Source organism: Myotis daubentonii, chromosome 18 (genome assembly GCF_963259705.1).
Source record: "Myotis daubentonii chromosome 18, mMyoDau2.1, whole genome shotgun sequence".
NCBI classification, from domain to species: domain Eukaryota; kingdom Metazoa; phylum Chordata; class Mammalia; order Chiroptera; family Vespertilionidae; genus Myotis; species Myotis daubentonii.
Window position 1 is genome coordinate 13777206 of NC_081857.1, and position 14804 is coordinate 13792009.

Sequence of the window (14804 nt, forward strand, 5' to 3'; positions counted from 1 at the left end):
AAACACCTGCTTTTGACCACAATGAGACTGATAGAATGTATGGAGATGAACAAGTCATTTCTCATGAAATTTCCCATGTTTCCGAGCTGCACTTTTATTACTGTTCCCTTGATTTAAAGTTATAAAATCTTGTAAAATGCCCTCTCTTGAGGGGAGGGGAGAACACACATAGAGAAGAACTTGCAGATGCATAAGTTGTGGTCTTGCTTCCTGCTAAGAACCCAAGACAAGTGGGCAAATAGCGTTATGGAGGAGGGACATGGCCTTCAACAGGCACTGCCTCCATCCGGGTAATTCCATGGCAGCGGCTGAGTCCAGGCATCAGCCTGTGATCCTCCCCTGCCCCTTCTGATGGGTGGGCTCACACCTGAACCCAGCCTGGAAACTTCTAGACATGGAGCTCTTTCTGCAGATTCCTTCTGAGCCATTGCAATGAGCTGAGCTCAGATGTGACGTAACTCTTGTGTCCTGGCCATCAAGAAGTGAGCAGAGATCTCTGAAATGCACCTGGCACAGACCTCAGGCATCTATACCATCCTCAAAACCCATGAAACCCCTGAGTGCACAGTAAGGAAAAGGCAGAGAATGGCAGGCTAAAAGGCAAGGGGTTTCAGCAAAAGGTTTGGCGTTGATCTCTGAAGGAAGTCTGAGAAATACAGTGTTCCGTGTGCATTGCAGAGCGAATTCTCTTTCCTTAAGGGAATGTCTTAAAGTTAAGAAGGAAAGAAGACAATTTTTTTTTTGTCAGACCTCTTTAAAAACACAGGAATAACCATTTCAGGGACTAAAGGATTTCCTTTATGTTTTTGCAGAAAGAGAGAAATGCCTTGTCCGCCCTTTCTTGGAGCTGGGAGGGTTTCTCACTGTTGTTCTCCAGGTCAGGTCGTTAGATGCTGTGCTTTCCAATGAACCCACCAAAACATCTTTGTGATTATGTATAGGCATTAGCCCAAGGTACTTCTCTTGTTCAGCTCAGGCACAGCGATTTCGGGTTACTTGGGAATACATCGGAGGGTTCAGAGTAGGGGTGTGGAGTCACACTGGCTAGACACAAATCCCAGCTCTGCCACTGTAGTTGTACAACCTTGGCCTTGACCAGCAAGCCACTTTACCTCCTACAACCACGGTTTCCTGGTTTCCTTGGCTGTAAGATGGGGTGGCATACTGTGCCCACCTTGTGAGATGTCTAGATTAGAGGTTTTGATACTGGGGAAGTGACTCGCCCTTGCCGGGGTGCCCATGATGGGTGCTATGGATTATTCGGACTTCCTCCACTGCTGTCCCTGGCACCCTGAAGCCCAGACCTGGCTGTACCACTTCCTCCTTTTTGTGGAAAGTATTCAGCCCCCTGGGTTCTGTACAGAAAGCTTGAACTTAAATCTGGGGGCCCAGAACCCGTAGACAGTTTGGAAGGTAGTCATTGGTGTCCCTAAGAAATTTTTACTATTTCAAAAAGCTTACTGGAAATCATAAAATTTTCTAAAAGCATTTGCCCAGGTGAACCCATGTCAAATTTCTTTACCTTTGGCTGGAATTAAATCAGCTCTGAGTTAACACAGTTAGCACAGACAGAGAGCTCTGACGGGAAAATGAATAAATATAATTCTATGGATAGAATCTTTCATCAGAACATTGGCCATGTGAAGGGAATAAGAGGTGTCCCTTACAAGTGAAAAGATTAAAACCACATATCTCTGAATTATCCCCAGGATTTGCCAAAGTTCAAGTTTATTTCATTACTATATTGAAGCATTCTCTTAGACCCTAGTTTTTACTCAGAAAAAATACAGAACTGAGTAAATAAATTTAAAACAAACATTATTTCTAGTGTTACTGTATCTAATAAAGGAGGCCAAAGCAGAAATTTCTGTATACGTGTGACTTTGAGACCATGGCCTATTGTAAAATAAGTAACATATAGTTTCCACTTATAAGATCCAAGTTTAAAAAGCAGATCAACTAAGGTGTGAGTGTCCCTACTTCAAAACTTCATCCCTTTTTATGTTGCCTTTAAACTCAGAGCCCAACTGATGGCTTCAAAATAGGATTCCATTTAAAAAATTATAGTTTTATATCTCTCAATTTTTTCAAGAATATATATATTTTTTGCCCTTGTGTCCTGGCAAGCAAGAACTGAGTAGATATCTCTGTAATGCACCTGACACAGCACTCAGGCCTCTAAGTGGCTCGGTTGGTTGGGTGGTGCAGTTGGTTGGAGTGTCATCCCATACACCAAAAGGTGGTGGGTTCAATTCTAGGTCAGGGCACAAACCTAGGTTTCAGGTTCGATCCCCAGTTGGAGTGAGTACGGGAGGTGACTGATTGATGTTTCTCTCCAACTCCTCCTCCTCCTTCTCCTCTTCCTCCTCCTCCTTTCCCTCTTTCTAAAATCAATAAACATATCCTTGGGTGAGGATTTTTTAAAATGTAGAAAGCAAAAAGAGTATATACTTTTCCATAAGGTGCGGTATATCTGTAGTGATGCTTGCTGATTGGTAGGCCTGAAATGAGAACAAAACTGAACCATTTGGTTTGAGAATGAGAAGTAGGCGCCAGAGTCCTCAGCCTATCCGGGAAGATCCAGGTTAGCCACCTCCAGCCCCTTGTCCTCCCTGTTTGGAAACTCGGCAGCTGGAGTAGATTTTTTTTTTTCTTGGTGGATAGGATTCCAATATATAAGGATGATCAATTACAATTCTCCACCAGTCCAATCTTAACCCAGCTGGTTTTACCCAAGATGACTTTAATGTACAAGGGATGCGAGCGATGGAGGGCATCTCTCTGAAAACAGTATCTGTCTCTGCACAGAATGGACCCAGAAAGAAATCCTGTGTCCATCTGTCCATCTTGGGGTTGTAATGGGTGAATAAATAGATGCAGGCCAGGAAGCACCCGCGGATGGCATTTGTAAGAATTCATTGATTTCCAACTCTTATTCTCATTATAGATCAAACAAGCGTGAACTCAATCATTCTAACATTTTTGAGCTTTTTACTTATTGTCATAGTTTATTGCATTGGTTTTCTGTCAAATGACTGCTGTTTCTTAACCACAAAATTATAACCAAGTTACTATTGAGAGCACCAGATTCGGAGCTAGGAGACAGGCTCTAGCCGAGCTCTGCCACTTAATTTCCTCTCCTCAATGACGAGGCTGCACTTAAAGGGCCTCTAAGATTGGTCTCTTCTGGCTCTAAGATTTGTCATTCTAACAATGATGATCTTTCTGAAGATTTTCACTTGAATTTTCTACCCTTCATCCCTTCCTTTCTTTCCTCAGGAAGCCTCTCCCTTGTCCCCCCCCCCCCCCCTTGCTCCCCCCCCTCCAAAAGCAACTGAGAAATTGCTTCTGGATATTTCTTAAAGAATAAATCTCTCGGTTTTCCTGTCCAGAATGATGGTTTCTGCATATGGCTGCAACCTATTGTCTGAAATGCATTCCTCCAGATAGGCCATGCTCCCCGGTGGTGCCTTGGTACCCCCCTCCCCCACCCCCATTAGCCCATTAGCTACACACATCCAGAGCCAGCCAGGCACCGCGCTGCTCCCCCTGGCACCAGATTGCCCTCCCTTCAAGCAACCAGCCCGCCTGCCCGCCCCACACAGGCAGGAGATCCGAGAGCCCTCGTCTCCCTCATTTATGAGTAATAAAATAGCGGACTTCCCCCCTCTTTCCCTGAAGACAGTCCTTGCAGCTGTGACTGTAACTGTTAGGTGTTTTGTTGTTGTTGTTGTTGTTTTTTCATACGAGCCAAGATTATGGTCCCATAACCCAATTAGTGTCATTTGGTGGTGGTCCAAGAGCTTCCCCTGCACGAGTTTTAATTTGGGGATCCCCGGAGGCTGCACTCCACATCTGCAGCCGGCCTGTTCTTCCTCTTCCCTTATTTGCTCGAGGTTTATAGGAGGATTAGCTGTGTGGTCTGCGAGGCGGCTGCTTCTCTTTCATCCGCACTGCTCCCCAGCCGCCGAGGAGCCTTTTACTTTTCATCAAGGCCTGGCACCTGGAGGGCGGGCAGCCGGGGCGACTGGAATGCATCAGTGGGTGCCCTGCAGACCCCGAGGGGCGCGGCCCTGCAAGCGTGGGGGAGGGGGGACGGAGGAAGGCCGCCTATTGGACCGCTCACCACCCCTCCGGGCTGGGCCAAGCCGGGATCCCAGACGCAGGCCACCGAGCGCCACCCCCCTCCCGCGCCCCAGGCGCCCCGCCCCCACTCCCTGGCTGGCAAGGGCTGGCGAGGGCTCCGGGCGCTCATTGAGCAGGCAGCTGGCACCAGCTGGGAAGGGGAATTAGCATAACAAAGAGCCGGAGCGAGAGCCGCGCGGCCCGGCGGGGGCTCTACGGAGCTGTCACCCGCAGCAGCGCGCCCCGGGCGCCCGGCCCGAGACCCTCGGAGCGGCCGGGCCCTGCCCCACCCCGGGGTCTGCGGGGGTCTCGGCCCCCAGGTTCATCGGGGAGAAAACACTGGGCGTGCATGTGAGCGTTGGTGACAGCGTGAGTGGGCGAGTGTGGGTCCCTCTGAAGGTGCGTGCGTGTGTGCAGAGGCGTGCACGTGACTGAGGGTGCAGACACGGGAGTGTGGTGTGCAAGGGCCGCCAGCAGACGGAAGGGCACCACCAGGTCCTTTCCCTGCCTCCCCGCCAGGCCCTTGGTTTATCCCTTCCCCAAAGTGGGGGGAGAGAGCACCGGTTCTCAATTCAGGCCGCCCCGCGGAACCCCCTGGGGAACCAGGCCCCAACCCCACCCAGAGGCCCGTGAGTAAGCGGCCCGCAGCCTGGGGTGTAGGGCCTTCAAGATGAGCCTTCGCCACCCCTGACTGAGGTCAAGTGCGAGTTCCTCAGACACCTGCGCTGGCCTCAAGCTTCTGACTGGGCAACCTCAGTTCGTGGCTGCATGTTATTGTACAGCAGCTGGGGGGTGCGGGGAGGGGGGGGGTGGGGACTAAGGCTAAATGTCACAAAAGGGCACAAAGCTAGTAACGCTGCCGACCAAATTGGAGCCCAGGGCCGTGGGGCTCAAAGCCCACGTTCTTTCCACTGTAATATTTTAAAACCTAAAAACATTTCTTTTTTTGCCCGGCTGGCGTGGCTCAGTGGTTGAGCATCGACCTACGAACCCGGAGGTCACGGTTTGATTCCTGGTCAGGGAACCTGCCAGGGTTGCAGGCGCCATCCCCAGTGTGGGGCGTGCAGGAGGCAGCCCATCAATGATCCGCTCTCATCATTGATGTGTCCATCTCTCTCCCTCTCCTTTCCTCTCTGAAATCAATAAAAATATATTTTTTAAAAACCACTGCTTTTTAGTTGCGCCGTCAGACTCAAACTGAGCAGGTCCCTGGGAGGACCCTGGGAGGACCCTGGGAGGACCCTGGGAGGCCAGCGCGCAGCAGGACCCAGAGTCTGAGACGGAGACAGGGCCCCCACGATGTCCCTGGAAACTGAAGCCCGAGGCCTCCCGGGCCCCCACGGCTGCACCCCCTGGGCTCCGAGCTGTCCTTCTCCTTCCCCCGCCGTGGGAATTGCTACAAGGTCCTGGTCCAGCCCCTCCCAGGAAGGGAAGATGACAGCACAAGTCGTTTGCTGTCACCCTGGAGCTGTCGGCAGCTGCGCAGCTGCGCAGCCAGGGGCGGAGTAGGGAGGGGGCAGGAGGAAGAGCCCCAGCCGGGGACCTGGGGACAGGAGAGCGGAGAGCTACACCTCCTCTCCGGGGACCTAGCGCCGGGGTCTCGCCTCGCTGCACCGCCGCGCGGGCTTCTTCCTTGCGGGAACACGGTGTCTCTGAGGCTCCTCACGCGTTCTGCGACAGCAGTCCCTTGCCTCGGCTGCCTGCACAGCTCTCCTGGGCAGAGGGAGCAGAGAACTGAAATGAGCTGCGGGCTCCGCCAGCCCCCAGCTCCCTCATCCGCTGGAGGTGTGTGGTTCCGTGGGCGCCTGCTCCATCAGGCCTTAGCATCACCAGCTCTAGAGGGCCCGAGCCTCTGAGGCCACCCAGGCCCACCCGCCCTCCTCCAGGCCTGGGAGACAGAGGCCCAGGGAGAGGAAGTGAGTCTGGAGGTGGCACAGCCTTCTGACTACCTGCCTAGCTTTGCTCTGTCTGCACCAACCCCTTTGATAGGCAAACCCCAGTGCTGACTAATGGGGGGTCACATTCTAGAGGGTAAAAGAGCAGCCTTGGGGATGCGGGGAGAGGGCTGAAACCCTGGGCCCCCAGCCTGAGAGCCACCCCATCGGAGTTCAGGAACGGGTCAGGTGAGTGGATGGCCCAGGGGGTTGGTGGTGGCTGCTGTTATTATTAAGAGTTCGGAATTCTCCTAGGTTCTAGCAACTGTGTTCATCCTCCATAAATGGTTTCGTAATAATCATTTTAATTAGCAAAAAGGCTGTCTTATTAAAGCTAATTAAAGGCAATTTGGGAACCTTATTTTCATACAATCATAAAATTAGAGAAACAAGAGGCGGGAGAGATAGGGAACTCTCTGCCTCCTGCAGCGGGGGCAGGGGAGTCCTGGGAAGGGAGGCCAGAGCCCCAGGCCAGGCCTGCGGGGTAGGAGCGCCCAGTGGGTGGACCGGCACCCTCAGACTTGGGTGCAGCCTCGTACCATCCGGGGGCAGCTGAAGGGAGGGATCCTCTGTCCACATTCTCCAACCAGTCTCAGAGTCACCCGAACGTCTCCTTCTGCTCCCACAACAGGTCAGTTCTACCTTGACATTGAAAATGGGAGCCTTGGCTTGCCCCAGACCTCACTCCTTCCCAGAAGCTGCCCATCAGTCCCAGGCATCCGCTCCCCTCCATTCTGTGGCTGATTGTCCTAAAGCAGTGGTCAGCAAACTCATTAGTCAACAGAGCCAAATATCAACAGTACAGCAATTGAAATTTCTTTTGAGAGCCAAATTTTTTAAACTTAAGCTATATAGGTAGGTACATTGTTATTAACTTAATTAGGGTACTCCTAAGCTGCCCTTTGCTAAAAACGTCCTCAATCTGATTGAGGTACATTCGCTGAGGTCGACCCCTTCCAACTCTCCCATCCACACTCGTCTTGTATACTTGTTTCAGATAGACCAGTGTGGATGGGAGAGTTGGAAGGGGTCGACCTCAGCGAAGGTACCTAAAACAATGTTCCTCCCCCATGCTGTGTATCCCGGGGCCACCTGCGCCGCATGTCCCGTCGCCGGACCAACCGACACCCCCTACTTCTTCTAACGCCACTTCTTCAAAATAGACTCGCCCAGGCCGAAAACCGACTTCTGCGCATGGGCCACGAAGTTTCAATCGCACTGTACATGCATGCCCGCACCTGGTATTTTGTGGAAGAGCCACACTCAAGGGGCCAAAGAGCCACATGTGGCTCGCGAGCCGCGGTTTGCTGACCACTGTCCTAAAGCACCAGCCTAACAGGCTTTCTTTCTCTCCCATACCACCCCCCACCTGACTTCAATGCCTTCCAGACCTGGCCGGGGCTCTCGCCCAACCCCACCTTCCAATCCCTGTCGGGAAGCTTCCGCTCCAGCCCAGAGAGGGCATCCTCTCCTGCTGACCAGCTCCTTCCCATTTCCCAGCCTTCACCAGCCTCTCCCTCAGCCTGGGACAACCTCCGCCTATCTCCTCTCAAGGTCAATTCAAGGTCCACATTTTGTAGGGAGCCTTCTTGGCTACTCGATACCTGTTTTATGACATATAAAATGTGATATATATGCCCCCTCTCTAGAATGTCTTTTTCAACTAGAATCATTATATATATATATATATATATATATATATATAAAATTTTAGGTTCTTTTTTTAGAAAGGCATTATACAGTAGGAATTAAACATGGGTTTTGAAATCAGAAGCCTTGGTTACAAGGCTGGCTTCACATAATGTTGTGACTATGGAACAGTGGCTAATGGGCACATACTATAAATGTCTTGTAACCAGCAAATGACTTGACTCCCCGAAACTCGGGTTTCCTCGTGAGTAAAGTGAGACTCATGACGCTACCCGCCTCACTAGGCTGTTGAGATGTGAAAGTGAATGGTGCTCGTAAGTCATTTTCTACAATGTGGGCATAGAACACGAACCCCTCTGTGGTCATTGTCCTTGTTAATGTGGGGACAATCCAGAGGGTATGGGCAAGGGCGCCAGGAAGAGAGAGCCCACAGTCAAAGGGATTCCCTGGTTGCCTGCACCCCCACCAGCCTCATCTCTAGGGCTTTCAGCGTCTCCCTGCTTGCCTTCCCTCCCTCATCTCAGAGTCCCTTTCAACCCTAGGACCGGACCCTTCTCTGGAGTCCATGAGACAATGGTTTAGGGGCACATACTTACCAGGAGTGTCTAGTGTCAGGACTTAGCACAAGAAAGACACTGGACAGGGGTTCAGCTCCGTGCCTTCTTGCTTTAAGTTCCTCAGCACCCATCCTCAGCAACACTCCCTATAAGCAAACCCCTTCCGGCAGGAATCGAACAGTCTAAGGCAGTGGTTCTCAACCTTCCCAGTGCCGCGACCCTTTAATACAGCTCCTCATGTTGTGGTGACCCCCAACCATAAAATTATTTTCATTGCTACTTCATAACTGTAATTTTGCTCCTGTTATGAATTGTAATGTAAATATCTGATTTGCAGGATGTATTTTCATTGTTACAGATTGAACATAATTAAAGCATAGTGATTAATCACAAAAACAATATGTAATTATATATGTGTTTTCCAATGGTCTTAGGCGACCCCTGTGAAAGGGTCGTTCGACCGTCAAAGGGGTCGCGACCCACAGGTTGAGAACCGCTGGCCTAAGGCCTACCATAAACCCAAGAATTCTCCCTTGTCCTTGCAAACACAGGTTGGGCGGTACTGGTATGTGGATTTGGCACAGCAGGCCTTGTGTCTCTCCTCATCTGTTGCTAAGGCCATGAAACAGTGAGTGGCCATGAATCAGCAGCCCTCCCTCCACCGTCCCCTCCCCCCCGCACCCCCCCCTCCTCTTTGGTCCACCCCTGAGCATCCTCTGGATGAAGCAGAACTGACCGCAGAGGAGAGAAATGAACAGATCCGTGACATCCTAGTGTTTTGCTGCCTATTCTCAAAGTAATTGTTTAAGTACAGGCCTCTGCCTTGATAATAACTATCATCACAAGACCTTATGTTTATTAGCGTCTCCCTGCCAGAAGGAAATGCGAACCTTTGACATTCTCATTCGGATAAGCACCATGCTTCCAGGGGCTGGGATCAAAGCGGAAGTGGCACACACATTAAGCAGCAGCCCCCTGCGAATCAGACACAGTGTCTATTTTTTTTCATCTCAGCCAAGAAAGGGACCTATTTCCCACCCCTGAGCACAGCTTCCGGTGGGGCTGGGACCACCCCGACATGTATGATTAAAGCAGAGGCTGTGTTTTCAAGGAGATGGAGGAAAACCTCCCAGGACCCCTGAGGCAGGACACAACACTGCTCCTCAGAACATTCCCTTTAAAAAAGTTGTCATGAAATCCAATTAACCAGCTGGAAGGCCAGCGTGGGCAGCCCTCCTCAGGGTTAATAAATAATAGAACATGCCCTCTGTTGGAAGGGGGTGTCTCTTCTCTGCGCGCGGAAGTGTGGCAAGCCCTGCCGGCAGGGAGAAACATGTACCACCCCCACCCTTTCACCTCTGGTCCCCGAAACTGCATTGGGCCCAGCAGGGAAGGTCTGCTAGACAGATGCCCAGAGTCCTGGGGGCACCACCTTCCTTCCCTCCACCAAGCGCCACAAGATCCTCAGCCCAGCCCTGGGAGTGAGGGAATGAGGGGCTTGTCTTGAGGGACTAGAGCACTGGAATGGATGTCAGGTTCAGTTCCGGGTCCAGCTCACTCTCAGATAAGCTCTTCGGAGGCCCCCGTTCCCCGCTGAATGCGTGGTGAGGACTGTGAGTGGGCACAGCAGGCCCTCCCTCCCTGGCCCTCCCTCCAAAGCTGACTGCCCTGAGGGGCTCCTTGGTTGCCTCTACAGGGCCAGCACTGTTCAGTAGAAATATAATGCAAACCACACATGTGATTTTAAATGTTCTAGTAGCCACCTTAAAAGCATAAATTCAAATAAACAGGTGACATTGATTTTAATAACACATTGTGTTTAACCCACTACATACAAAATATTATTATTCACCCTATCAACATAAAATTATGAATGAGGTATTTTTACGTTCTTTTTTGTTTTGAATTATGCCTCTGAAATCTGGTGTGGATTTTATACTTACAACACGTATCACTTAGTGCTCTGTGGCCACATGTGTCTCGTGGCTACCATCGTGGACGGTGTAGTCCTGGACCCTTGGGCCAGGCCACGGCCTGGGTGTGGGTCTAAGCCTGGGTCCCCACGATTGCCTGGGTCCCACCTGGCTCACAACCACCTCCCTGCCCCTCCCTGCCGTCTAAGCATCATGTTCTTGCTTCTTGGGGACCCTCAGGCCCAGCCCTCTAGTTCAAGGCCATGGGACCACAAAAAGGTATTAGAAGCTGCTGCCATTCCCAGCGATTGCCCAGTAAAACTCCCAGGCACTCCAGGGTCATCATCTTGGGGGCGGGCCTGGCCTTGGTCCACTCCGTCCCTCCTCACATCTTGCCCACTCCCTAGAAGGGAATGTGCGGGGCCATCCCAGAGGGAGCGGTGCCAGGACAGGGCAGGCAGGTGGCGGGAGGGCTGCAGACGGTGGTGTTCCCAGGGTGGCGGGGCCTTTGTTAGAACAGAGCGGCCTTTAATCCTCTCTGCTACCAGGGAGGGAGGATGTGGTTGGCAAGTCAAGTCTTGCCTGGAGAATCCTGGCAGGAAGGTGAGCCGCATGCCCGAGTAACCAAGGACTCCACCACTCCCCTCCTTTGATGTAGTGCCTGGGTGCCACGCAGGCCAGGTCAGGCCTGTGACAGACACAGCCCTCCCCGGGCGAGTGTGACTGGGTGTGTGCATGTGAGGATGTGCCCTGGACCCTAACCAGGCTGCACTCCCCTCAGTCTGAGAGCACCCCAAGGGGGAATGGGCCCTGGGTTCATCCGTTCCGAGCCCTGAATGTAGACATGAGGTCTGAGAAACGGGAGTGTGTGAGAGAGGGCCACGAGGCTGGGAGAGATGGCACCGTACTCAGCAAGTCCGTCCTCCCTTCCTGCCTGCAGCTCTGTGCAACAGAAGTGGGTGAGTGACCACATGACTGTTCCCCAAGGGGCAGGGTATGAAAGATGCCCTCAGGCAGCCACAGGCAGCATGCGCAATGGAAGGAAGACTTTGAAGGAAGTGACATGCACAGTGGAACATGATGCCACCTCAGTGTGGCCCGTGAGTGGGGAGGAGATTGGTCACCTGTTGGTAAGAGACCATCAGTGAGGGCCAGTTCTCATGCCAAGAACTCTGTGGACTCTGACTTGATGTCACCACCATCCCCCAGAAGTTAGAAAAGGGAAATGTAAATTGGCTCATTGATCTCTCCCGATTATAAAACAATGTGTAGCCTGCAGAACCTTGTACCTACCTCTATGACGATGTAATTCTCCTAACAATCCTATAAGGTTGGTAGGACAGGTATCATTGTCCTTATTTTACAGATGAGAAGACTGTGGCTTGACAAAGTGAAAGACTTCTGCAAGGGGGAGAGCCAAGAGGAGCAGGCAGACAGCCCTTCCATCATAGATTCTCCATTCTCTGAGCACCACTCGCGAAGGCCTGAGGGCAGGCATTTCACAATTTGGGGGTTTCAGATCTACTCTGGTGCCGGGAGCCGGTCCATCCTTGCTGTTTCAAGGGACCTGGCATATATGGCATACGGTTCTTAATATGTTTGCTCACCTTCTTGGCGCTGTGTTTTAACCAAGGTCACCTCTCCGAGAAAGGTTGAATCCCCAGGTAGGGATTTTCCCCTGAAGTTAGGGAGGGAATAAAACCCCTCAACTAAGTGCCAGGCGGGTAATTAATCACTTTAACTATGAACAATCATGCTTAAGCTACATAATCTTTACTCCCTGGAATGGAGATAAGAAACGCCCTAACCTTTGTAATAGAGATTGATAGGATTGGATCAACTGGTATAAATACAGATGTAACAAGACAGCAAGACTCAGAACTTAGAACACAGAACTCATGAAGACAGAACTCAGAACACAGAACTCAGAAGACAGGACCAAGAGAGACAGAGCCTAGGCACAGAACCTACACAGAACGTTCTCTAGAGACAGAAGAACTTCGCTGGCGAGAGCATGCCAGAGGATCCTGGACAGGGACTGGCCTCAGAGCCTAGAGACAGAGCCTAGCGGGAGAACATGGCAAGGGATCCTGGACGGAACCTGACTACAGAGATTAGCAGGAGAACCTGACTGGAACCTGGCTACTGAACCTGGCTAGAGGAACCTGGCTATGATGATCACCCGAAGGCTGCCTCCGTGTCATTCCTTCTTCGCCGACTCCGTCCACACCTTTGGGGACCCCTGGACCCGCTGGGGTTGGACCCCGGCACTCTGGAGTCTGACTAAAACTTTGAATTGCCTCCCCAAAGAAATGGGCTTTAAACTGCCCACAACCCCCTTGACATTAGAAAATAGAGTGTGTGTAATTTTGGGGGGTGAGGGCAGGGAGAAAGAGGATCTGATTTTTAACAGAGTCTCTGACACCAAAAAGGTTAAGAATGAGTGAAAAGAGCAGTCACCAAGCTAACGAGGTCCCAAGATGCCTGCGCTGCTCATGGCTCCATTTTAATATAAGTAAAATTTGAAACTTCATGAGACTTCTGTACTGTATGTGTATAGCTCTCTACCTATATAGACATCGATACATGTGTCTAGATTTCTATCTACCTATATAGACATAGATACACATACACTGTTCTATAAGTACACACTACACACACACATGTTTTATTTAGCATAGTAATCACATTTCTCCAAAAATCTTGGAGTCGAATTGAGGCTCTGCAGAGGGTATTTGAAGCTAATCTGGTTTCTTAAAATCTCAGCTGCATACACACCGAGGCCCTTAAAGCTTTGAAGAACTGAGGGTGGCAACATGTTTTGGTTTATGTGGAACAGGCCTGATGTATGCCTGTGGGCCCAGCATACGTATTAACAACATCCACCTCTCTGTCCAGCGTGTCCCCATTTAGATGATAAATTACATGGTCATCTTATTCTTGGGGGACACCTGGCAGGCCTGTGGCCTCTAGGATGTGCTGACAGAGATGTCATTGCAGCCTGGCCCATCCATGCCAGTGGCTGAGTTTGAATTCCATGGGGAAATCTTGGCAGTCAGTTGATTTGTCTTTATTCTCATAGGATCCGACGTGGGACATCCAGGCCCTGCCTCGCCACCCCCAGCCAGCCATACCCAGCTCTCTGGGGATGTGGGCTCCTAAGCTCTATTCCCTGCGAGCTAAGGATGTGCCACACACAGACTGTCCCACTCAGCTTGTCCTGCTGCTGGGATCTGGCCTCCTCTGGAATCATTTCTCACCCTTTCCCACGGCAAATAGAAGTTCTTTGCTATACCAAGTCCTCACTGGGCGTGAAATTCACCAGAGCCTGTTTTCATGCTAATTTCGTGTGAATCTGATGTCTGTTTCTTTTACTGCCCTCCTGCTCCCGCATCAGACCAGTGACCCCCGGGTCAGGGCTATCTACTAAGTGCGGGGATTAGGTCTCCCCCATCAAACTGGGGTTCCCTAAGGGCAGGGAACTGTCTCCCCTGTCAGATAGGGGCTCCCAAGGACAGGGCTAGGTCAGGAAGACAAAGATTTCACCTCCTCCTTGCTACTGCCTTTGTCTTCTGCATCCCACAGTCCCAAGTCACCTCTAAGGTTCAAGGGAAGTTACGAGGCCCATTCTTCTGGTTCCCCACCCACTTGGGCTGGGTGGAGGGCAATTCTTGTCTCCTACCCCCCTCCCCCCCCCCCCCTCAAAGCAGTTCTGATTTTTCCAGTCTGCCTGGGCCTCCAGGCTGCAGAGCGGACTCCTGCTTAATGAAGGCTTTCTCCATCTGTGGTCTGGCCCTCCTGGCAGCTCCAGCTGCCTGGGGCCTGGCTTTGGGGAAAGCAGTAAAGAAGTTCCCTCATCCCTGGCCCCAACCCCCCACGCACACACCAGGGGATCCACTCCCCTACGGCCAGCTCTACCCCACCCACTGGAGGCTAATGAGATCCAGACTCACACCAGAGCTGCTCCGACTGGGCTGACCTATTTAATTAAAACAGCAGCTTCCAAAAACGGAGGTTCTGCTCCAAGGCTCAGCCCCTGGCCACAAAGACAGACTCTGGCTGTCTCTGGCCAGCTCGGACTTTGGCATCCTTCTCAGTCCCCGACTTTCTTCTCTCCCTCCCTCCCTCCTTCCCGCGCCTCCTTTTTCCAACATCTGTGTCCAGAAAGGAAGAAAAACCCTGTTTGGACTGGCCTGCTTCCATCTGTCATTTTTTCCCCCCTTTCAAACGTCTTGTCTAACGCAGAGTCAGTTACATAAACATTCCACCTCTTTCCATAAATTGGCCACAGTTTCTGAACAATAGGGTTACTGTGCAGGGGAAGAGGGAGCCCAAGGCCACACCCCACAAGCGCGGGTCCCCCAGCCAAACAGAACCAGAGGCTTATTCTTTGAAAGAACCAAAGAGGAAATCCAAAATCTTCAGGCGAGACCTTTCTGTTGTGCTTGGAACAGTTTCTTCACCAACCCCCCTCCGGCCCTGCCCTCTCACCGCTGTCCTTCCATTTCTTTAGCTGCAAGCTGCTTGAGCTGATGCCCAGTTGCTGGTTTTTGTTGTTTTTTTTCCTTAACTGCTTGACAGTGTGTGTCAGTGTGTGTCCCTGTCCCTGGGGCACAGTGTGTGGA